This window comes from Pseudorca crassidens, chromosome 9, assembly GCF_039906515.1.
Source record: "Pseudorca crassidens isolate mPseCra1 chromosome 9, mPseCra1.hap1, whole genome shotgun sequence".
In the NCBI taxonomy this organism is placed as follows: Eukaryota; Metazoa; Chordata; class Mammalia; order Artiodactyla; family Delphinidae; genus Pseudorca; species Pseudorca crassidens.
The window spans coordinates 87,288,158-87,313,966 of record NC_090304.1 but is presented as its reverse complement, the minus strand read 5'-3'; the positions used below and the strand labels follow the sequence as shown (position 1 = coordinate 87,313,966).

Genomic DNA, 25,809 nt, shown 5'->3' with positions numbered 1-25,809 from the left:
CATTTTGATCACAAATAAATCGGTGTGTGAGGAAAAATGTGTTCCTGCTGGTTAATGTCTCCTTAGCTTTGATAAAAGGTACGGAAGACATTACACAGAACCACAAATTGCCAAGGAAAGCAGTGGATCATAGACTTTTTGGAGTTTGGAGAAGCCTGCAAGATAATCTAATTCAATTCCCAGTCTAATTTACCTCTTTCAAATTGCAAGTGAAAAAGCTGATTCCCAGAGGGGAAGTGATCACCTCCTTAGGTAATGGTAAGTAGTAGCATCAGCGCCAGAATCAAAAGTCTGCTCCAACTGATAACTGGAAGACCAGGGTGGTCTTGCCTCTGGCTGATCCTGTGGACAAAAGAGCTTTCAACTCCCCCACAGGCCAGTGTGAACTTAAGGGACAGGGCAGAATAAAGAGAAACCAGGATTGATTGTGACTGAGGGCACCATTAGTTTCCTGACTCCAACATTCCTGGGGATTGTGAAATGGCATTGCTTATAGGTGTCAACTCTTACTCTTCATTAATTGTTTAAATCGGCATGACTGGTCTGAAATAATAAGAAACAAAATGAGATGTGAATTTGAAAACTATTCAAACAGGAGAAATAATACTAATTAAAACTTTAAAGTGGGGAGGTTTAAGAAGTATGGTTTAGACTCTGAGTTGTTGACAAATAACTATTTTTTTCCCTAGAGACCCAGTGCTAATTAACTAGGGGCAGCATTCCCTAGTATAATAGTGGTGGAGCTGAAGGCTGTTCTGTTGAGAATCTTTTCCCCAACCAAGGAACTCTCAACCTCTGAGCACTTGAGATCCTCCTCCTAAACCTCCATGTCCCACATTTGATGTGGTTAGACTGGATATCCACCAATTCATGAGTAGCTAACTTTCACAAATTAAATATCTGAGGGAAATGAATGGAGGAGAAATAAGATATGGTGATGTTGTATATATGAGGAGATTAGGAGAAAGAAAAAAAGTTACACATTAATCACATCAATAATGTGCTCCCCCAGTGTAAAAAAGTGTAGCCACTATGGAAAACAGTGTGATAGTTCCTCAAAAATTATAAATAGATTTACCATATGATCCAGAACTTCTGGCTATGTAATCAAAAAAAATTGAAAGTAAGGACTCCAGGAGATATTTGTCTACCCATGTTTATAGTATCATTAATCACAATAGCCAAAAGGTGAAAGCAACCCAAGCATCCTTTGACAGATGAATGAATGAACAAAATGTGTATACACAAAATGGAATGTTATTCAGCCTTAAAAAGGAATGAAATTCTGACACATGCTACAACATGTATGAACCTTGAAAACATTATGCTAAGTGAAATAAGCCAGGCACAAAAGGACAAATATTTGTATGATTCCACTTGTATGCAGTACCTAGAGTAGCCAAATTCATAAAGACAGAAAGTAAAATCATGATTTCCAGGGTCTGAGGTTGGGAGGAAATGGGAAATTATTGTTTGATGGGTACAGAGCAATTTAGGAAGATGAAACAAGTTCTGAAGATGGGTGGTGGTGATGGTTATACCACAATGTGGATGGAATTAATTCCACTGAACTGTACACTTAAAACTGTTTAAAATGATAACTTTTATGTTATGTATATTCTACCACAATAAAAAAAATTGTGTTTCTTCTTCCATACTGTAGAGTTATCATTGGGGAACAGGTATCCAGCCAGTAATGACATTCCCAGATCCCCTTGCATCCTGGTGGGCCTTATGAATAGCTCTCACCAGTGGAATGTGTGTAGGAATAACATATATTGCTTTTGCATCAAGGCAGCTAAGAAGCAAATGTGCCTTCTCCAGCCTCTCTTTCACCATTTGCCAGATATAGCAAGAGAGTAAGAGAGAGCTGAGACCCTAAAGGAAAAAGGAGCCACAAGGTGGGTCCTGAATCACCATGTGGTAGAGAATTGCATAAGACTTAGGAGAGTGAGAAATACAATTTTATTGTAAGTTACTGTAATTTTGGAGTTTATTGTTACAGTGACTAGCATTTTCCTAAACAATACATCAAAGAATTCAGTCCCTTTCCTTTCTAACCTAGGAAAATGAAAGGTAAACCCTAAGATTGAGCACCACTAATAAAGAAAGGTCAAGAAACACTGCTATGAGAGGACAAAATTAGCTTGAGATCACTGGAAATCAATAGACACAGGATGGACATGGAGGTTGGATTTTGAACCAAGGGGTGGTCTGATCCATTTGTGATATAAGAGGACTTTTGCAATAAAGATGGGACCAAAATAAAAATTAATGTGACTTCGGGAAATGCTAAGAATTAGCTTCTGAATTACAAGAAAGAAGGTGATGGTAACGCCACCAAGGAGGTCAGTCTCTAAAAATGAATTGTATAATCATTAAAGCTACCATAAAAACAACCCCTAAATGTCCTTTCCAACTCTACTCTTATGACTGTGATTCTCACTTAGTTATACAGAGTTTTAGCTTATTTATAAGATGTTGCTGACTCAGATAAACTGCCTCAAGTTAGACCACAGGGAATTTTGGAACACAAAAGAATTGGTGAACACTAAATTTCACATAATTATAAGTGAAAGTATATGCTGCAATTCTTCTCACAGAATATTATAGTCAACTCTGGAACTTGGAAGCAAGGCCTCTATGTTTATTGACCCCAAAGCTTCTGCTAATGAGTGTCAGAGTTATTCATTTATTTGTGAGTCACATATAGTAAGTCTCTTTATTCTGGAAGAGCTTATATTTGTAGCTTAAAATAACAAATAGAGCACCCATGTGAATCAGAATCAGAGAAAAGAATGCTTGAATTAAAAAAAAGAAAACAAAGCATGACTGGGTGCTGTGATGCCCCCAAGAAGTTTCCAGTGCTGTCTTTCCCAGTGCCTGTCTCCAGTGGTCCTTATAGAGAAAGTTAACAAAGCAAAAAACAAACAAACAAAAAAACCAGTCTAATTCAAGACAGTAAACCAGCCGGAGCTTCGAAAGATGGAAGTTATGATGATTCTTCCAGGATTCCTTACCCCAGAACATAATGCAGGGAGAGGTAGTTCAGAGATAAAGGAGCCCACAGCGTCAGAGATTCCTTTTTTCATTGATACAGTGGAATAGGAATAAGCAGAGACCCAGTGCAAAACTGGGTTTTGATCCCATATCAGACACAGAATTGTACACTCCTTTTTAGCAATGCTCTAGATGTGAAAGTACTCAATAAGGTTGCAGGTATCCAGGTAGGTCACAGCTGAGGTCAGTTATGTCCACATGTGCTGTTGGAGACACTCCACTGATGCACATCCTTGAAATCCAATTTGGCTGGAACACAGGAACCTCACTGGTAAAAACAACTCAAGCCCTGACATTAATAAAGGCTTAGGCACATATACACAAGTTTAATGGATTTGGGGAATTATGTAAAAGAATCCAACTTCAGGAAGAAACAAAGCACCTCAGAATGGGAAATCCCCATTTGTGAGGGAGTCAGGCAGGAGGACCCTAGTCAGCAATCACAGTGAGAGGAAGGGTGGCCATGTTTCTAGGAGCAATGTGAGCTGTTCTTGAACTTACTTTGTATTCACCCTTCTAGGGAATATCCAGGCATCCTGGGGTAGAGAGAACTGAAAGAACCCTGACCTTGGGTGACCAAATAACCACACTGGGGCATCACACACAAAAACCATCCCCACAGGACAGGAGAAGAAGATATATTTCCCTACCTGTTAGAAAGAAAGGCAGCATTTATTGTTTGTATAAATTTTTGATGAAGGCCATTGTGACTGGTGTGAGTTGATACCTCACTGTAGTTTTGATCTGCATTTCTGGTGTGGAGAAAAGGGAGCCTTCCTGCACTGTTGGTGGGAATGTAAATTGGTATGGCCACTATGGAGAACAGTATGGAGGTTCCTTAAAAAAACTAAAAATAGAGCTACCATATGATCCATCAATTGCACTCCTGGGCATATATCCAGAGAAAACCGTAACTCAAAAATATACATGCACCCCAGTGTTCATAGCAGCACTATTTACAATAGCCAAGACATAGAAGCAATGTAGATGTCCATCAAAAGATGAATGGATAAAGAAGATGTGGTACATTTATACAATGGAATATTATTCAGCCATAAAAAGAAACGAAATTGAGTTATTTGTAGATGGACCTAGAGTCTGTCATACAGAGTGAAGTAAGCCAGAAAGAAAAAAACAATTAACCTATGCTAACACACATATATGGAATCTAAAAAAAAAAAAAAAAAAAAAAAGGTTCTGATGAACCTAGGGGAAGAACAGGAAAAAAGACGCAGACGTAGAGAATGGACCTGAGGACATGGGGAGGGAGAAGGGTAAGCAGGGATGAAGTGACAGAGTAGCATTAACATATATACACTACCAAATGTAAAATAGCTAGTGGGAAGCAGCTGCATCATATAGGGAGATCAGCTTGGTGCTTTGTGACCACCTAGAGGGGTGGGATAGGGAGGGTGGGAGGGAGATGCAAGAGGGAGGGGATATGGAGATATATGTATACATATAGCTGATTCACTTTGTTATACAGCAGAAACTAACACAACATTGTAAAGTAATTATACTCCAATAAAGACGTTAAAAAAATTAAGTTAAAAACAAAAAAAAAAAAAACAAAAAACAGCAACAACACAAAGAACATTTATACAGTTCTCACTATATTCCAGGCAATGTTCTCAGGACTTTACATTTTGCTATCTCATTTGATCTTAACCCTAGGAATGAGGTAATATTATTACTCTATTTTTCAGATGAGGTAACTGAGCCATAGGGAAGGAGATTAAACAATGTGGTCAAGGCCACATAGTAAGGAAACTATGGAGTTAGGATTCAAACCCAGATTATCTGTCAACTGTATATCTTTAACCACAATTCTATGATAACCGACTTTGTGTTCTTGTGGTTTTGTGTTGCTAGCATGTAAACATCACCTAAACTAAGATTAACAATCACCTCCATAATGGTTTTAATTAAAATTCCACAAGATTGGAAGACAAACTGGATGTCAGAGTATTTCCAGTCTCTAAGATTATTTTAGCTCATGTCATGGAGAGGCTAAGGCCCTTTATTGGAATAATGGACTCCATCTTGTGTTCCTGGCCTTTTAAGTTTCTTTGCCTTCTAGGTAATTTCTTCCTTTCCTCATAGCTCCTCAGATTTCTTTCTTTTTTTGTATTCTCTCACCTATTTTTTTTTGTTCTCCCTATCAACTTGTCTTCCTATTGCTATTGTGCTGTAGCACAAATTAACCTTCTTCCTACTAATAAGCAACAAATTAACTCTTTAGGAATCATTCTACTATCCTTGGGGTGTGTGTCAAATGTATCAACAACATTTAAACCTATCTGACACCAGCTTCTATGTGTGGGCTCTTTCTCCACACCAAACAATTCTTCAACACCACCTGGGTGTCCTACAATTCAACTCAGTTCTGAAGCTATCTACCTAGAGTTCACATCAGATCCCACAGGTTAAGGGCTCAGTCTCATGGGACTGCTACCTCCTACCCCCTACTTCAGATGTCAATTGAAAGTCCAGGTTGTTACCTGTGCTTCTGAATGACTGGCTATAAATCAGAAACTCCCAAGAACCCCTCTTTGGGTTTGATTAATTTTCTAGAGTGACTCACTAAACTCAGGACACCAGTTTACTTGCCAGATTATCAGTTTATTACAAAGGATATTAAAGGATATAAACCAGGTGAAGAGATACATATGGTGAGGTCCTGAACGCAGGAATTTCTGACCCTGTGGCATGGAGTTGCAGAATTTGGGGGCCAGCATGGCAGCACGTTGATGCGTTGTGGTTCACCAACCTGGAAGGTCTCACAGCCCAATCTTTTTGGGTTTTTATAGAGGCATGATTGATTAAATCATTGGCTATTGGTGCTTGAACTGAATCTCCAGCTCCTCTCTGCTCCCCAGAAGTTGGGAGTGGGGTTGAAAGTGCCAACCCTCTAGTCAGGGGGTTGGTTCCCATGGCAACCAACCCCCATCCTTAGGTAACCTAGGGGTTTTCCAAAAATCACTTCATTAACATAAAAAAAGACACTTTTTGGCTCTCATCACTTAGGAAATTCCAAGCGTTCCAAGAACTGGAAGAAGACAAAATATACATTTATTATAAATCATAATATGACACATCTATAATATTTTTGCTATAGTGTAGATATACAAACTAGTGACCTTAGTAGTGGAAATTTTCTTAAAATGAAAAAAGAAGAAGGGGGTTGCATTGCCTTTAAATCCTGATCTATTACTATTTTTTTTTAATTAAAAGTAATTAACCACATGAATTTGCTTGCTAGGGCTGCTATAACATAGTAGTATAGAATGGCTGGCTTAAACAAATTTATTTCCTTACAGTTCTGGAGGCTGGAAGTCTGCTCTCAAGGTGTCACCAGGATTGGTTTCTTCTGAGAACCATGAGGAAAGGATCTGTTACAGGTCCCTCTCCTTGGTTTGTAGGTGGCCATCTTCTCTCTGTGTCTTCATATCACCTTATCTCTCTGTGTCTCTGTGTCCAGATTCCCTCTTTTTATAAGGAGACCAGGCATATTGGATTAAGTCCCACCCTAATAACTTAATTTTCACTTAATTACCTCTGTCAAGACCCTGCCTCCAAATATAGTGACATTCTGAGATATTGGAGGTTAGAACTTCAAAATGTAAATTTGGGAGCAGGGGCATATTTCAGTTCATAACACCATACAAAGTAAAAATTGTCCAGTAGATTTACTTCTATCATAAAAAATTAGAGATTTTATGGGGAGATTTTTCTTTCAGTGGCATTAGCAGAGTATGTAGAAAAAATGATTGCAAGTACGGACCATGTTGTGTTTCTGGAAATTATCACAATATCACCAGTATCTTAAGGTGGATTCTTTTTTTCAATAAAAACAGTGCTATAACTGGGGATTGCATTTCTGAAAATAGTTTTGGTACTAAGTTTTTTTCCTCCATTTTCCCCATCTGGTGTAAGGTCCAGCTTTCCAACTCTTTCTTTTGTGCCTTCTGATTCTTTGGATCATAATGACATCTGAGAACTTTTTACTGGGACCTCCCTTTCCACATTTAAAAAATAGTGAAAATAGGAACATCCTTGGTAGACCAGTGGTTAAAACCACACACTCCCAGTGCATGGGGCCTGTGTTCGACTCCTGGTCAGGAAACTAGATCCCACATGCCACAACTAAAGATTCCACATACTGCAACAAAGATCCCTCCCATGTCAAAAAAGATCCCACGTGTCACAACTAAGACCCAGCACAGCCAAATAAATATTTAAAAATAAATAAATAAAATAAAATAGTGAAAATAATGACCTTCTCCAGGGGTTGTTGAGGGTTACATAATATTAACTGTGGAAAGACTCTTTCTCTTCATTGTATATAAATGGGTTTGCTCCCTATTTAAATTGTGAAATCCTAGGGAACAGGGAATGCATTCAACTCCCAATGGATAAAAGTAGGTACTAAAATAAATGTTTGTTGAGTAAACAAATCAATTCTATGATAAAAAGCATTATACTTTGTTTTAAATTCTAAAATAATCTAGTTTCAAAAAGGTATAAGATCCAAGGAGGAATATAAACCTGGGAACAGGCTAAAGGTATGACTTTGGAAGTGGAGGGTTGCAATGACAGGATTATCAGATACAGAGATGGGTCTTTCAGGAAAATGTGTTCCCAATGGATCTAAGAAAGAATCAGTAGTATGGGTTGAATAGTATCCCCCCAAATTCATATGTTGAAGTCCTAACCCCCCTTACCTCAGAATATGACTATGAAAATAAGGTTACTGAATATGGAATCAGTGAGGATGAGTTATACTGGAGCAGAGTATCCAATATGACTGGTGTCCTTATAAAAGGGGGAAATTTGGACCCAAAGGCAAGCATACTGGGAGAACGAGATGTGAACGTGCAGGCAGAGATGAAGTGATACTTCCTCAAGCCAAGGAATCTAAAGATTACCAGCAACTCACCAGAAGCTAGGAGAGCAGATTCTCCCTCACAGTCTTTAGAAGGAACTTTTAGAAGGAATCCTGCCAACACCTTGATATTGGACTTCAGACTTCCAGAACTGAGACAATAGATTGCTGTTATTTAAGCTGCCTAGTCTATGGTGCTTTTTTGTGGCAACCTAGGAAATTCAAACAATAGGACTGGCAGCAATGAGGGCCAACTGGATAGGGTACAAGTCAAGGCTCTTGCATCCTAAGAATCACTGTTTTGGGGTGAAGAATGGGACACCAATAAATCTGAAAAGAATGTGAGAATGGGAGTTTGGTAGATTGATACATGAGGCAGCTCTTGAGGACTTTAGCCCGTTAGTACAGAGGACTCAAAACTATTTAGTGGGGATAAAAACCAACTATAAACTTTTAAAATTTTTGGCAGGATCCTGCTGGGTTTTAGAGGGTTGGGGTGAGAATGGATAACAAGGTTGAATTAAGATGGTTGTTTGACCATTATGGGTGAAGAGATATATCAATGAGGATAGGTTAAATTTTATGTTATGTTGTAGCAACAAACAGCCCCAAATCTTAGTCATTTATAACAACAAAGGTTTATTTTGTGTTTGGGCCATATATCCAACATGGCTTGGGAGGAAACTCTGCTCATCAGTGTACTGGGATGACAGGTTCTACATTTTAAAAGATGCTTCTATGACCACCACAGCAGAGGGTATAATGCACAGCAAATAACATAGTAGCTCTTGAAACATCTATCGGAAGTGGCACATGTCACTTCCCCTCACATTGCATTGATCAAAGAAAAATTTCAGGGAGTGCAATCGTTGAATTTGAGGGTGGTCTTAGGGACTCCCAACAAAGCTTCCAGGTGGTAAGAAGAGGCATTAGAAATAATTCCACAGATGAATCCTTTGAAATCAGCCAAGTAAAACAGAAAGGATGCTAAGAGATGCTGGGAGTGGAGGCAACCGATTGACTGCCAACCTGACACTACTTATAAGAGGCCAAGACAGGCTGCTCTGGGATTTAACAGAGGACATTTGGATGCACATTAATGTTGACACAGATAAACATCAGAATAAATAGTTTACCGATGATGTAGCTGAAGGTTATTTGGATGTTAATGTCCACTATGGGAAAGAATAACAGCACATCTCCAAACTGGGTCTAAAAGAGTACTTTTAACCAAAAGTAACTATTTGTTTATTTGCTAAATCACTGCCTTTTCTAATTATTCTGTTCAGAAAAAGTTAATGGAGATTTGCTACAGGTTATAAAACAGAAGACTTGTGAAATGCAAACATGCCATGTTTGAGAAAGTGCAAATGTATTTGCAGCTAACAACTGGCAGTAATCAAGGTTGCTATTTTCTCAAAATTGGTTACTTTTGGGAAAGAGAAGTAGAAACATCATCAGGTTTAATGAATTTGCCAATTGTTCTTACTGCATATTTGAATTTGTATGTCTCTATGTAATCAGTCAATGAACAAAAATAAACTGAATTAAAAAAAAGAAAAAACCTACTTATTACTTTTAAATATATTTTTAATGTACTTTATTGTTGGTGCAAATATTTACCTCCTTGATTGGAGAATGTCTCAAGTGCCAGTTTGTAAACGGACTGTTCTCTTGCAGAGAATCATTTTGCTATTTGAACCTTGAACTATTCATTCAAATTAAATGAGGTATTATGTTAAATTGCTTTGCTTCTCTAAAGTGCTACACAGAAGTAAGCATTACTAGTCATTCTTATGGGCAGTGGCCCACAGTATTCTGTGTGTAATTTCTTATGCACTGTACTTTTTTAAATCTCAAGCAAGTCTTTTTGGTAAATGGAGGTGTCAAACCTTGGGGTTTGACTAGATGGGGTCTGGTTGACAAGAGCAGGTTGGGGCAGACAGGAAGTGCTGAGGCCTGGAAAAAGATCTGTCCCTGAGGGTGGGGAAGCCACAGAAGTGAGAGAAATAAGTCAGGGAAATATTTTGACATATAGAACACACAATCCATGTATATATAAACTGACCAATGGGGTATCGGGAAATACATAGACTATGGGGACAGACAGTATAGGATCAGGCAGGATAGAGGTTATGAACTTGGCCCATGGGGTCACAGAGATATAGATTTGAGTTTCAGTTTTACCAGTCAAAAGCTGTATGATTTGGGATACATTAAAGTCTCTTTTTAAGCTTCAAGTTTCTCAAATATAAAATGAGACAATAGTAACCTTCTGAAGGCGTCATTGTTAAGACAAACTTAGACAGTGTATGTAAGGTATTAGCACAGTTCCTGACAAGTAGGGAGTGCTCATTAACTCTTAGCTCATATATATTTTAGGAGAGCTATTTTCAAATCAGAATCAATTGGTTTCAGCTGTGTGGAGAGGGTCAGGTTCGTTGTTTAGGACCACACAGATACTCTTAGAGAGGAGGAAGGGGAAGAGAGCTCAGCCAGATCAACAGGCCACCTGTCATCATGTGAAGGAGGATGCACACTACCAGGGTGGAGGAGACACATTTGCTATTTGTCTTGCTGCTTTGGAGGTGAGTCTTCTCTCAACAGCTGCTGCCCCTCACCTTTGCTCATGGATGAGTCACAGAAAATGCTTCATGGCTTTGCTGAGCACCATCAAAGCACCAGTCTCTTTCTCAACAACCTGATGCATTTTTATGACACCTGGATCACAGATGTGTATGTGTTTTGTGGCGGGGGGCGGGGAGTTCCTGACACACAGGGAGGGAGAGGTGGTGTGGAAGGAAAAGGGCATTTCAGTGGAAATGAACAGAGCAGTTACACACCCCATTACAACGTGTCAGAGGTAACAAGACATTTACAGTGCTGAGGTCCTCTGACAATGTGTTTCAACACTTCATTTGACTTAGAATGATCTTAATTATTCTTCACACTTGAGCAAAACAAATCCAGCCATTTGCAAGGACACATGGACCATAAAATGCATTAAATGAGCCCAAGGAAAGAGCCTCCAGACAATGGAAAGTGTTTGCATTAGGTCTTTACTCCCAGATCCGGGTAGGAACAGCCCCTCTAACTAATGAAGGAGTTGAAGCTGAGTCAGAGTGTCACTCAGGCAGCTAAGTGGGCAGCTCTTAGGCCACACAGTTCATTGTTACCATGGGTGCACCTTACCATGGTAACAATGAACAGCAGAGATTGTGCCTCATGCTGAGGAAGAACTTGGAGAGGTGGAACAGATGGTCTGTCGTCTGTTTCTACTTTGGGCATGACAGATGAGCAATGGATCCAATTATATCACTGAAGGGGACGAACCATCTAAGACATTTGTGGTCTATGGGGCTGGCTGTGGAGCCATGGATCAGTACCAGGTACATTGCCTGGTCCACCAGTCTTGTAGGGCCTGTTCAGGAGTAGCAATGGTAACCATAGCCAACTCTGAGAATCATATCCTGGACCACACATCACTTGGGAAAGGAAGCATGAGGCTAGAAGTGACTACCACCAAGCCCAGCAGATGTTTTCTGTAGTCTGTGCAGACAATATGGATATGAACACTTTACCTCCATCACGAGACTGAATAGTAAAAAAAAGACCTTCATTTTTTAATTCGTTTGTCAAAGAAAAAGTACTCACTTGTTGATCTTACTTAGTTTAGTGATTCTTCAAGTGTTTCCCAAGAATGCTGAGAATTATTTCACATTTAAGTAAATGACGAGCATATGTCCTAAAAGTGCTTTCTCTAAAGTTGGTTTCGTAAGTGCATTATAAGTGTAACTCAGTAAAAGTTTCCTTGTCAAATAAATTTGACAAGGAATCCAAAATTAAACAGGTCTCTTCACTAAAGGACTTTATAGTCTTTAATTTATGATATGAATTATGGATATGTGCGTACAGCATATACAGCATACCCAAAGCTTATTTGACTAAAGAGTGCTTTTAGTCTGAAGCATTTAGGGGAAGAGGGAGCAAGGGTATATTTTGGACTAGTGTTTTGCAGATACCCCTTTTGGAAAAGGCCACTGTGCAGTACTTTAGGAATAATTAGGACAAAATCATACAATTTAGCACTGTACAAATGGTTGAGATTAGTTAAATCTCTATGCTCTATTTAAGACCATGAAGAGTTCTTTACTTGTGCTTGCTCCATGTATAAATGAGAATAGTACCTCAGTTTTGAATTTTTTCATCAAAACCTCCATATATGTGGTGGGTATTGTTCTGGCTTCCTTCATGTTTCTATTTAGTCCTTCAAGTCATGTGAAGGAAAAAGTAGCTGATATATGGAAGAGTTTTCTAAATACGAGGCACTGAATGAAAAGTTATCTAGTGATTGACATATCATATACTACTTTGTATTTCAGAAGACTTAAATTCCAAGAGCCTTGATATTCTCAAAAACTTCACTGAAAAACACCATAACCTAAGAAATAAGGTCCATGCTCTGTTAAATAGTTTAAATATTCATCCCCCGTAATCTTTTGCAGCCACTGTATGGCACATTCCCAATCAGAGACTTGATAAAGAACAAGTTCTGCCTCAGAAAGTTTATCTTGAATAATGTAAAATTAATGGCTATATAATTCGCCCCGTGTATGCTAGGTAAATATACTCATTTATGGTATATTTTCAGACCACTAATAATCAGATCAGCCTAGACATTTCTCTGCTTTGTTTGTATTCTTGTGACACCAAGTTGATAGCAGACCTCTAGCTCAATATTTAATAAATCTTCTCAGGAAATCTTCACCGATAATGAAAAGGACAATGGAACCTGCAGTGTAGCAAGCTCACAACCCCAAATACTGCAACTGGGCTTGGTGAGCAGGATCGAAAGAGGAATGTGCTCACTCTGAGCCTGCTGGCATTAATGTGTTCACAGGTGAGCAGGGAGCTTCTGAATCTGCCAATCCCATTACACAGTCTCCTCTTAGCACTGGGCAGAGCTGCGGAGGGTGGTTGGGAGATGAAGGAGGAGCATGGTCAGGAGCGGGGAGGGGACACTGCCTAGAGGCGCGATCTGGGCTGAGGGGTCAGGAGCAGAGATCCACGCTCTGCTCCAAGCTTTGCTGTTGTTTACCATTCCCTTGGGGGAGTGTCTGGGCTCGGATCCGCAGTCCCTGCCTTCCACACTGCACCTTGTAAATCACAACCACGGTGGCCTCGGGGCCACTGGGTCCCTAATGTGCTCTTATATATTGCACTGAGAGCTGCCCACTCAGATGACCTCCACAAATCTTGTTACTTGGAGCTGAGTGCACTGGAGAAATAAGTGTTGTATTTGGAAGGAAAAATTAATCATCCAAATTAAGTGGGGAAGATTCTGGTGTGATGTAGTAAAAGCATTATTGAAAGGGAAGGAAGAGGTTATGGAGGGGCGTGAAGAAGAATTCACATATACCTTTGACTTTATGGTTATATACAGGAGCTCTTTGTACTGTGAATAACAGAACCTAGATGCAGTAATATTATAATAATTAAAATAATAATAACCATTTATTGAGTGCTTATGATGTACCAGGCACTGTGCTAAGGGCCCCACAGGTTCCATTTCATTTAATTTTCACTAAAATAGGCACTATTATAATCCACATTTTACTTATTAGAAAACTGAGGCTCAGAGGGGTTGAGTAACTCACTCAAGATCACACAGCCTGTTGACAGTACAGCTTGGTTTTCAGACTCTAATGATGGGAGGTCTTAATTAAAAGCTGTGCTGATAATGAATCATATCATTTGGGGTGTGGAGGTAAAACAGATTTAAAAAAAGCAGAATACATATTTCTTGCCAACATGGAGTTTATGCTCAATCAAGGAAGATAGACAAAGTATTTCAAATAGTTAATTAGATGTTTATAGAGGTATATGGGGCTGAGAAAGAGAAGTGCAGGATGCTGTCAGGGCATTTCACAGGGGCCCTTGACCAAACCCATGCTCTACGCCCTACATCATTCTGCTTCTGTCCACAGCTTTAGGGACCAGCTTATGTACACCTGTACAAATAGAATGAGTTAGGAAATTCAGGTTATCCCTCCCCTCCCAACTCATATTTCAGAGTGTACACTGATTATCAGTTCAAGAAGAAGAAAATACATTGTCAGTGTGCATATTATCATCTTCTGTGCCTTAAATGTCTACTGGATAAAAAGTATATCTTTTTAGCTGGTTTGTCTACTTGATTTTTATGCCATTTTGAGCTTCTTAGGTGTGCAAGAGAACAGAGGCACATCTAGAATTCTGATTCCCAGTCTTTTTTACCTGCCTGATTGTGCTATTCCTTTGGGAAGAGCCAGAGGCAGAATGTGGGAGTACAGATCTGGGTGCCACTGCTCACTTGGGTTCCAGTGGGGTTGAATCTCATTGACCAGATATGACTCTGGAAACTGTGCAGTCATCGGTGAGTTCCTTCTCTCCTCGGGTATTTTAGGGATTCCTCCCAACAGAACATTCCTCTCAGCTGAACCCTGCCATCTGCTCTTGTCTGCCCTGGCACTGAAAGGGAATAGTTTTGTCTCAGGTCAGGTTCTCTAGAAACAGGCCCTGGGACAAAGTGCTCTTTGAAAACACCTAAGGAAGGGAGCAAACAGGGTCTGGAAAGGGACGGGGTGAGAGCCCAGGAAGGGTGTGGTCTCAGGCCTGATCCCTGAGGGTTCTGAGTCTAAATCACGTGCAGAGGTGCCCCACCTGGAAGCCAGCAGGCCAGGCTCTTATATTCCATATCAGTCCCCTCCCCCTGAGGAGAGATAACCTCCTGGGGGGGTCTCAAGAAGCCAAGGAGGTAGGGTGGGTACAACAGCAGCAAGATCTGAAGGGAGCCTCTGTTCCAGACTCATAGCAGGGAGCACTCCAACCACCCCTGAGTCCCAGTTCTTCAGTGGGGGTTGTGGAGGTTTATAGCACAAACACAACATAACATATTTTTACCTTTCTGATAACAGTCCGGCAGGTGGAGACTGGGGAGCTCAGGTACTGACATCAGAAGGCTCTCTAGATCCTGTGTTTCCTGCTTCGAAGTGGGGAGACAGTGGTCCTGCCAGTGGGAGTGCCTCCAGATGATGATCACTCCTGGAATGCAAAGTTGTTTTAAAGCATCTGCCCTTCAGGACAGACATCTTCTGGTTTGGAGTCAATAAGTGACATTCTATTGCTTAGGGACAGTCTCCACATGGACCACAGAAAGAGGAACCAGTTTAACACATTTTAAACTTACTCTCCCAAGTAATAAAGATTCTTCCCACCTCTGTACATTTCAAACTGCAAATATGACAATACAGAAAACTCTTATAATTCATTAACTTTTCTATATGCAAGTATTTAATTCCAGTCAATATACAATTTAAATAATTACTTCAATAATTTGTTTATGAATATCAGTCCTCCCAGAATGGCTTCCTTAAACCAATCACCTGGTCAAATTTTGTAGTGTCTTCCCAAGAGTAAATGATCCCTTTAAAGGAGATTTCTTTCCCAAGTCTTGAGAGGTGTGGGAAAAAAAAAAAAAAAAAGTAAGATATCTGCTTTCTAAGTCCTTGAAGCCTATTTTGTGTCTTTGCCAGAAAAAGAATGCTAAATGCTGGGTTCCCTTCTGAAGGGTCAGTGTGATTTTTTTCCCTTGGTGTGTGTATCTTCCAGAATCCTAGATTCTGCAGTTAATGTGCGGAATAGCTGTTTAGAACGCCATGCTTCACTGAATAATCTCCTCTCCTCCCATTTTTCATGGAGCGATGTCCAATTAATTTCACATTGTATTTTTGATGGCTGCAACCAATTGGTTGTTTCAAGTCAGAAGTTTTCACCCAGATAGAAATAACTATGGTGAGTAAAGGAGACTGTATAACCAAAACAGAGAATCCACTTAGCCTTTGTTTGCATGCTGACGCTTCTAATTTTTATATACCTGACTTCAATCAATCACAGATTCCTTTCAGAAAAGATGTGCATCCAGAGTCCCAATTTATAGATTTGCTGGTCGTTTATATGTTGGAAAACTTACCTGACGTTATGTCTTAAATTTACAATTTATACTCTGTGTCATTTGCTGCTGTTCTCCAATTGCAATGATTAACTGAATTACATGTTTTTTGAGCAGATGAAGACAATTTATGTAAGGAAGCAAATGCCTCCAAAGAAGAAGGATTTATGCATCTGTGTATGGGCCTCCGTGAGCCTTCCTATGTGCCCATGCCAGGCCAGTGTTTTCCTTCAAGGTAGGAGCCTCCACCGTAATGGAATGCATCCCCTTATAATGTCCAGGAGCTGTGGGAAGACAGATCCATAGTTCCTAATTAAAGCAGAGGTCGGTGACTGGTAAGACAACTCTCAAAATACACTGAACAAAGAAAAGAAATTAGATTCGAGGGAAGTGGAAATCAATACTGGCTCAAAGAAACTATAAATCTTGATATTCCATACAACAAGTATACATGCTTATCATTACTCATTCAAACACATGAGCCAGAATCACTTTTAATGCCTCCTGGAAAGTAGCCAGATTTCTACCTGCCTGTAGCAAATGATGATTTATGCCAGGTAAGTAGTAGAAAAGAAATGATTTAATTAATTTTGTTACCAGGGTTTCTCAACCGAGGAAGGGTAAATTGGGAAAAAGGCTAGCAGTGCATTTTCTAATATTTTTTATAAGGATAATTTAAAATAGCCTACTGTATCTTATGTATGCTTGAGGTTAACTATCTGTCTTCAAGTTGTATAACTGCCTTGTTTACTTTGACCATCATCAAATCAGGTCAGTGAACCCACCAATTTTCTTCTCCACTTGAATAGTCATGGATCACTTCTTTATGGGCTTTAGGGTTGTTCATTAATTATTATTATTATTAGTGATTTGATGTTCATTATATAACAAGCTGTTCTAGGTGCTGGGGACATGAGGATGAGCCAAATGGACAAAGCTGCTGCTCTCACAGAACTTACTCTCTAGTCTCTATGATAAACAAGAAAGAAGGAAATGTGTATATGTCCCATGTTTCCAGCTCAGGATGAGTGCTATGAAGCAAATGAAGCAGAGTAAGGAGATAGAGTGTGAGGGAAGGGGGTGCTGTTTTTAAAAGGCTGCCAAGGAAGGCCTCTCTGAGGAGGTGCCCTTTGAGCAGAAACTTTAAATGACATAATCTATATGATTACATTAAGTATGTAAATCAAGATGAATTAGAAAAGATGTAAGCTACATGAATATTTGAGGGCATAGAGAACACAAGTGCAGAGGCTTGAAGTGGACACGTGCTTGCCTTGGGGTGCTGTGTCACTGGCATCAGCTCAGAGGAGCTGGCTAAATTATTGTCTAGGTTGAGGGTAAGGGAATAAGAATGGGAGGTAAGGCAAGATTTTAGTGCTGAAACAAACAAGAGATTCCAGAAACATTGTCCTGATGGGGCCAAAGTCTGAGCTGTTTAGGCAGTCCTAAAGCTGGCTGTGAGATTTAACAGATCCAATTGCAAGACGAGCCAGCGTGAGCGGAAGCCCGTGAGAGGAGTGTTGATATAGACTCACAGGGCATGGAGTAAGGGGATGGTGAACTGGGGACAGTTCCTAAGCCAAAGGCTGATATCTGTGATTACTTAAGGCTTGTATGTCTGTCTCACAGGTGTGCCAGGTACACTGGAAATGTTGGATGGGTGTTCACAGAGTCAGGCAGGATGAGATAAAAGAACCAGGTGAATCCCAGAAGGATCATCTCTAGTTTGGAGCATTCTATAAAAAGCTGAGGTGTGGGAATAATGGGAGAGTATCAAAGAGGAAGTACAGTTTCTAGGCTTATCAAGGGCTTGGGATAAAGTTGGCTGCTCAGAGTGGAAATGGCCACTTTGTTACCTTTGTTACCCACATAACATGGGTTAATTGTTTGACCAATTTTACTGTAGGATGCAAATGTTTTTTAGCAAACATATTATTTGCTTGGTTTGGCCCAGAGCATAAGGATCTTTCCAGACCTTGTGCTCTGGACCTCAGAGCTGTTTTCTCATTCATTCATTCCTTCATTCATCCATTTAACAATTATTGAATAGCTATTTTGTGGCAGGTCTGAAGATACAAAAATAAATAGCAACTGGTCCCTGACTTTAAGGAACTTATGCCTTCTAATTCCAGGCTGAGCTACTTCCTTCAAACCCCTTTTAATTATTCAAGGAACAAGTTCTTTCCTGCTGGACTTCATGCCACCCCTTAGGACTCTGACAGCACACTGCTGTACTTGCAGGTCGTTTGTTAGCTTTTTGGGCTCTGCCCCAGGAATGCATCATTTTCTCTTTCTCTTGTCCCAGAGCCAGGCTCCTAGACCCTATTTAAAGTCTATTCTTCCAAGATTTGCTGCTCTCTAGTCCTGTCTTTTCCTATTAAAGTTGACAATATCACACTTGCCCTGCCCATCCCCACCCAGCAACATATAGCCACTTGGAGTTTAAAGCATCCCACTCAGAGATTTTCCCAAACTCTTGGAACTTATAGCCCCTATCTCTGCTGCCTACTTAATTCTGTCTCGTTTTATCTCAGGGGCATTAGGAGGGACAAGGAGAACAAAGAGATATCCATTCACATTGTCCTTCAGGTAGTAACACCACCTTCCTCTTCTAGTAGGTTTAAAATTTAATAGAACAGTTCCTAAGAAAATAATGGTTTGGGCTATAATTAATTAATCTCATTTAGATTTTCTTATTATTTTTCTTTTTCTTGATCCACTTCTTTAAACAAGAATACGAAATAGGATAGAGATAGAAAGTTGAAACAGAAGTATAAGATTTTGAGCTCAAAGAAAATAAGGATGTTCTTTGATATCTTTCCTGTGGTACTTAGGACGGAGAAGAAAATGAAGAGAAATAACACATTAAGCTCCTCCTATGTGCCAGATGTTTCATATAAGCTCCTCATAATAATTAAAAACTAGAGAGCATGTTCAAGGTGGTCAGTCAATTTATCAAATGTTATACAACTAATAAGTGGAAAGTTGGGATTTGAATTAAGCTGTTTGTGATGTTGGAACTGGTCGTTTATTCTTCACCATATTTTGACCTGGATCTGGAATTGGCTAGCTGCGTGACCCTGGCCTTACAGACCTCAGCATTGACTTTGCGGAAATGACGAGATTAGACCCAGGCTAATCTCTGTCAGATTCAGAAGGAGAAACAGGTTTAAACAGGTTTGACCATTTGAATAGCAATATAAAGTAAAATTGACAGACAATTGTGAAATGCCTCTGCTCTACTTAGTGATTTTCTAAGATGAACCAACAGATCAGCTGATCAAGAGATTAAAGAATCAATGGGAAATTAGAAGGATAATGTCTATCTCAAAAAAGATGACTTGACACAATGTTGTAATAACTTAGAGCCACCAAAGCACTTTAAAAATTAATGTGAAATTCACCATCGATCATTTTAGATTTTATACAAGGCACTGCATTTGTATAACTCGATCGCTCAATTGCAGAGAAGCATTAGGTTTCAGACCAGAGAAGAGGAATTAGATGAAATGAGCACTGACCTTTGTGACTGATGAAAATGAGAATCAGCATCTCTGGGCACTTCTTGTTTCACATTGTTCTTAACTGGACAATATTACAGAATGACAAGAAATGGAACTTGATATTGATGGAAACTGCTTTAACAGATGGGAGTATTTTGACACAGTAATTCCAAGGTTTCCTAATTTGAACGTGGCTGAACTGTATTTTTTAAAACTAAAAAGTATTTTTATAAACTAATCTCTAGAGGAGACATATGCAACAAATGTTTAAAATTGATCTATAAAATTTCACTGTCCCAGGGATCCAATTACATGAAAACTCAGGTCATCTAGCTATGTGCATGAAAGAGACAATTCGTTGGGTGTCTAACAGCTTCAGACAGAAATACCAGGCAAATCTGAGACTCGTCAGCATCATACATACAGAAGCCACAAATTGGGCTGTCAAAAGCCAGTCCCCTTTGATAATAAACCTGTATACACCAAACACACTGGGATCTACAGGGAGCAGAGAGCCCTGGAAAAAGTCCTAACAGGCTCAGGCAGGAACTCCAAGCAAGCTGCACTGGCATGAACAGAAATTGCTGAGAGATTTTAGAATTAAGGTCAAACACTGGACTGGACAACCTCACAAGAAATTGCCCATAGAACAGAATGTCTGAAGCTCTGTGACCTTCAAGGTTCTGCTAATCCCCCTCTGTGAGGCTTAAAGCTCTTGCTTTGCACCCTAATCTGGTAGGGTGCAAATTGAGTTAATATCATAACTAAAAGTTTCCTTCATAAGAGGGAATTTTATTCTTTGTTCTACATCCATAACTCCTCACCTCACACTAAGTTAATTTCTTCAGAGCTTAGCTTAAACATTACTTCTTTAGGAAAGTGCTTCTTAATCCTCAAAACAAGATAAGGTATCTATTTTATGTTTGCTTATACTACTTATTTCCATTTGTAATTATGTATTTACTTATGCTTTAATGTCTATGATTACATGATTCTTCTCTGTCTTCTCCACGTGCCTCTAAGCCCCATGAGGGGACATTGTGGTATCCTCCAATGCATGCTTGGGTCCCTTGCCCAGTGCCTGACAATGAATATTGAATGAATGAATTAATTAATGAATGAACAGAGAATAACTTGGTGTCAGGCACTGTGCTATGTGCTTTTACATATATTATCATATTTAAACTTCACAACAATCTGGTGGCAGACGCTCTGTGATCCATTTACAAATGTGGAAACTAAGGAATGAATATGTAAAGAAACATTGTCAAATGAATATAAAGAGAGAGAGAGAGATCCAGGACATAAAATGAGGTCTTGCTCCAAATGCAGAGTTCCTTTTCTCATGCCACCTTCTAAGGGCCTCTTAAATGTCTATTTGCACTCTCTCCTTTCCCTACAAAATGCTTATCTTGACTCCAATTCCTACAGCATTATACTCTCTTTTACCTTTCATTAAACTGGTGGTTCATTAGGTTTAACATGTTTCAGGAATATTTTCATCCTTACCTGGAATACTTGAAACACACACCCTTCACCCCAATAAAGCAAGAAAGAACATATTTTAGAGCAATGGCCCTGGTTTGGGAATGTATGGGAAGGGTCTGTCTTGAGATTGCCTGTACTTTTCTATATTGGTCAGTGACTTTCATGTCTACTCCTAAAACCATCCATGCGTAAAAGAGAAGAGGTGAAAGAATAAGAGAGATTGGGAGAGGGGAGGAGAAAACAGAACCCATCTATGTTATCGATCTGGAATCCCTGAAGTCCTCAATCCTTCAAACCCCCTTCCCACTCACAGTGCCCCAGCCACCCAGCATTTTGGTCGTCTGCACATTATAATGGTCTGACGACAATATCCATTAAATGGCAGAAGAATTTCAACCTAGTAAAGTGATGCTAGACAGCTCAGTGGACATTGATAATACACTTGGTATGTACTGCTCAGAACTGTAACAATGTTTAGATTAAATGCCCAGGTTCAAAAGAGGCTACAGAAAAGGAAGAATTCCAAAGATTTTTGGATATGCTGTAAAGGCTTATGGCAGTGCTACTCAAAGAAACAAACCTCCACATTCTCTGTTACACATGTGTGACAAGATGAGGAGCTTTCACCAGAGAGTAGACTGATGAACTGCTTCTCTCACTGAGGCAGTCTTGCTATACAAAGAAAATGGCAGCTGAACCAAAGTGTGTAATGACATAGTTGATGCTGGCATAAACTTCTTGTCTCAAATGGCTAACAAGTTCACTGTCTAGCACTAGTCTCTAACTGCCCTTTGAGCAGTCAAGGCCTTGAAAAGTGGTGTGCAATGCTGGCCATATATTAGAAGCACCTGGGAGGCTTTACAATATATTTACCAATGCATAAGGAACTTATCCAGAGGTTCTGTTTTAGTGAGTTCGGGGTGGTATCCAGTATGCTTTAGCATTACCCCTGGTGATTCTAGTGTGCAGTCAGGATCAAGAACTACTAGCCTCAGTTGTAGCAGGACTGGAAGATGTGAATTATTAATGCTGACCTTTGGCAAAGTATTGAGAGATAAGTATAGCTGACATAAGTGGAGGAGCTTGTCTTTGGAAAAACTTCTTGCTTCTTGGATCTTTTATTAGCCATTCAGGGAAAGGAAATAGAACTGAACAGAGTTACTAAGAGATAGGTGATGTGTCGGGGGAAGGAACACCTACAGGCTCTTTGGAACCTGAGGCTTTAAGAAATCTGAATTTAACAAGTGAATTGGTAGATGGGATGTTACTCCACTGCACAGGCAGAGTGACACAGAGCAGGCAGTTGAAGGCAAAAAGAAAGTCTTAATACTCTCATTATTCCCCCTCCTCCTCCACGGTAGTTTTCTGGGGATAATGGAGCTATCATTGATATCAGAAGGAAAAGTGAGGATTTGGGAGACGAGGGCTATAAATATGGCAGTATGTAGGACAAGGGAGATCTGCCATCTATTGAAAATACCTAAGTTCAGAGCTGAGCCTGGAAAATATGTAGTTCAGAGTTAACGAATGGATGGAGCAGACCTCCAGTTCTTCAGGCCATCCATCCCTCTAGCCATTCAAGCTCGCAAAGCACCAACCATTATTCAACTCACCCACTAAATGAGGACGGAATAGAAAGATAAACCTTATAAACACTTGTAGCGCAGTTGGAGCCTCTGCTTAATACTAATAACCCCTCAGACCCTACATTCCAGAAAAATTCATTTTGGAGGCCAAACTGATCTCCTTTGCAGCACTGTGTTGCCCACAGTCACTGCCAAGTTTCCTTCCCGGCAAACAGCCCCAAAGGAGTTGTTGTAGGATTCTTGTCCCTTGCATACTCATCTATTGGCTTATTACAAGTATTTAACACACTCGAGTGTATTAATATAGGTAGCACAGCATAATGGGAAAAATATAAGCTTTAGACATTGGCCCTTTAACTTGTTAATGAGATCTTGGGTAAATTAATTTACTTTTTTGAACCTTGGTTTCTTTGTAAAAAGGTTTAATAATCTCTATCTCTTTAGGATTACTGTAAATATTAGATGTGAGCTGACCACAGCTGTTGAGCAAGCTGCATTTAGTAGGGTGCAAGTAGGAAGCAACTTTGCTTTTTGTCAACATTGCCTTTCAATCTGGTCTGCTGAGGCTCCCTTTCCCACTCTATTCTTGTCACTTCCTAGCATTAAAATATCAACTTAAGAAATCCACCCCAATCTTACATCAAGCTTTCTTTTCTCCTACAATTTGAAGCATTGTTCTCCTCTGGATCAGGCCTGACCAGTCTTTAGAAATCTGCCTGACTCCTCCTGCAAAGCTCTGGGGCTCCTGAATTCTTCAGGACGGTAATGGGAGAAGGAAAAAGGAAAAGTTTTACTTACTTATCTGGCTCTGGGCTCTCTGTGTGATAGACACTCAAGTGCTGGTGTTGTCTTTTGCGGAGAGCTTTTGCAGACTCTCCAGGGTACCAAAGAAAGCACAAGAAAACAGGAAATGATGGCTTATGTAAACCCTAAATGACTGGTGCCTGGATTTAAACAAAGCATGTGATGACAGGTTTGTGCAGACCTAGGCAGAACATTTGCCTGCTCTTTACAGAAAACATTCTTACGGACTATTTCAGAGTTATGCATGTATATTTGCTTTCTCTTTATTTGACAGTTCCCTTCACCATAACATACACAGTAGTTTCCTTGTCTCTTTCTTTTGTGTTGTGACAAGATATACACAACATAAAATTTGACATGTTAAGCAGCTTTAGGTGTACAGTTCAGCAGCATTAAGTACATTCACATTGTTGTGCAACCATCACCACCGTCCATTTCCAGGACTTTTTGTATCTTCCCAAACTAAGAATCTGTACCCATTAACCAACAACTCCTCATTCTTCCCTCTCCCTCAGCCCCTAATCAGCACCATTCTACTGTCTCTATGAATTTCACTGCTCTAAATACCTCATATAAGTGGAAACATACAATATGTGTCCTTTAATATTTGACTTATTTTGCTTAGCATAATGTTTGCAAGGTCCATTATGTTGTAACACGTATCAGAATTTCCTTCCTTTTAAAGACTGAATAATATTCCATGTTTTTGTATACACATTTTGTTGACGCATTCATGTATTGATGAACATTTGGGTCCTTTCCACCTTCCTTATCTCTTAAATGCCATTTTTAGATAAAAAAAGTTTATGCCATAAGTAATCATCAGTTGTTGGAGACACTTTGTCAACAGAGGATTCCTTCTCTGGCCCATCTCTTTCTCCATTTTTCTAAGTGGTAGACAAGCACTGGGAAGCAGTTTGACTCCTGTTTTCTGGGAACTGCTTACCCTCAGGGAAGGTCCCCGGTAACCCAGACATCTTCTCAGGGTACCTCCTGCCCCACCCCCACTCTCCAGCAAAATCAACACTTGACCTGACTTTGGCTGGTCAACTCTGAAATACACAGACACTGGGCATTGATATCTGGGTCCTGTCCAGTGGGAAAGTCCACAAACACCCGTTGCAAGGCTTCCTGTCTTGAGGTATGGTAACCCTCAAGTGGCAGTTCGTGTATTCAGCTGGATTCAGTACTGGAGACTTCTCACACTTTTCTTGATTTAGTTCAGCTCAGAGAGGTCTTTTTTTACTTGCAACCAAATCACTTGACTAATGTTGTCTGTATTCTCTTTCTCACTTTCCTCTTCTCCAATGCATTTTTCTTCTCAGATTTGTTCCCTGCTGGCAAAGGCATCCACCAGTTTTGCTCAGGACTGTTTTAGCCAACATCCCTTAAGGCTAAAGGGATTGTAAACTCCAAGCTAGACATTTTAAATTCAGCTGGTTCCTATTCTCCACCCTGGCTCCAGGCTAAGCCCTGGGTAATTTAAGCTGACTTGCTGGCCTCCAAAGGCAGGAGACACAAGACATCCACTCAGGTCTGTATAGTGAGAAATACTCATGGTTCTCAGATGGTGGTATATAAAATCCTGGAGCAAATGTCAATAGATTGGGTGCACAATCAGCTTCCAGAAACCATAATTTTCTTTTATTTTTTCAGCAATTTTTGTCCCTGACTTTCATACGGTAACTGGATGCATTTGACCCTAAAAGGTGTCTGAGATTTCATTCTGCTTGGTTGGATTTCATACTTCAACTGCTTCTTTAATTTCAAGTTTCTTCAGTTTATGTGGGATTCATCTTCCCTCCCTGCTTCCCCCTAATGATTTAGTAGTTTAAGGCTTTTGTCCTTTCTTTCTTTAAAAAATTTTAAATCCACTAGGAACACTATACCAAAACAAAGACTGACTTCTTGATTTGATACTTTGGAAACTGAAACTCTGGTGGGTCCCTGGGCAATCATCCTCCCTCGGCATTTTCTGTAAGTGATGCAGGGGGCTCAACAGCCAGCCTCTTTCCACTCATTTTACTGCTCTTTTGTAGGAGATGTATCAAACATCCAAGTGTTAAATCTCCCTTTGTACAGTCTGTGCACTCTCCTAAATTGGAATGTTTGTTTGCTAAGGCTGAAGGGATGAAGAGCTGCTTTTTAATGATAATGATACTACTTCCATTTCTCAAGCATCTGATTGTGCAGTATGTTTTACTTGCAAGATGGGATTTTCTTATTCCTGTTTATAGATGAGGCAACAGCCTCACCAAAACAGACTAATAGATTTGCCTTGAATCACACAGCTACAAGAAATGGGGCAAAGTTTTAAACTGTAATTTTAAAGAAGTACAGGTATGGTATGCTGCAAGATTGGCAAGAGCTGAGCCTTTTGAAAGATATCTTAGAACTCCCACACCAAAAGGCCCAAGGAGGGGGCGTGTTGACTCTCCATCACATGGGTGTATCCTGGGACTTGGCTGCACTCTCTGTCCTCCATTATTTATC

The 25,809-nt window shown here is 39.9% G+C and overlaps 1 long non-coding RNA gene across 2 annotated transcripts in view; it reads right to left on the bottom strand.

Annotated features, from left to right (window-relative positions):
• LOC137229709 (uncharacterized) overlaps positions 1 to 23,393 on the bottom strand; it is a 28,830-nt gene extending 5,437 nt beyond the window's left edge. The window contains exons 1-3 of one of the 2 annotated variants that reach the window (XR_010945804.1): positions 23,311 to 23,392; positions 19,457 to 19,520; positions 14,888 to 15,028 (exon numbers count right to left, since the gene is read on the bottom strand). This is a non-coding gene — a long non-coding RNA (uncharacterized lncRNA). Of the gene's footprint in view, positions 1 to 14,887; positions 15,029 to 19,456; positions 19,521 to 23,310 lie in introns of both variants that reach the window. The other variant, XR_010945805.1, reaches the window with a different exon arrangement.
• Positions 23,394 to 25,809: the final 2,416 nt, after the last annotated feature.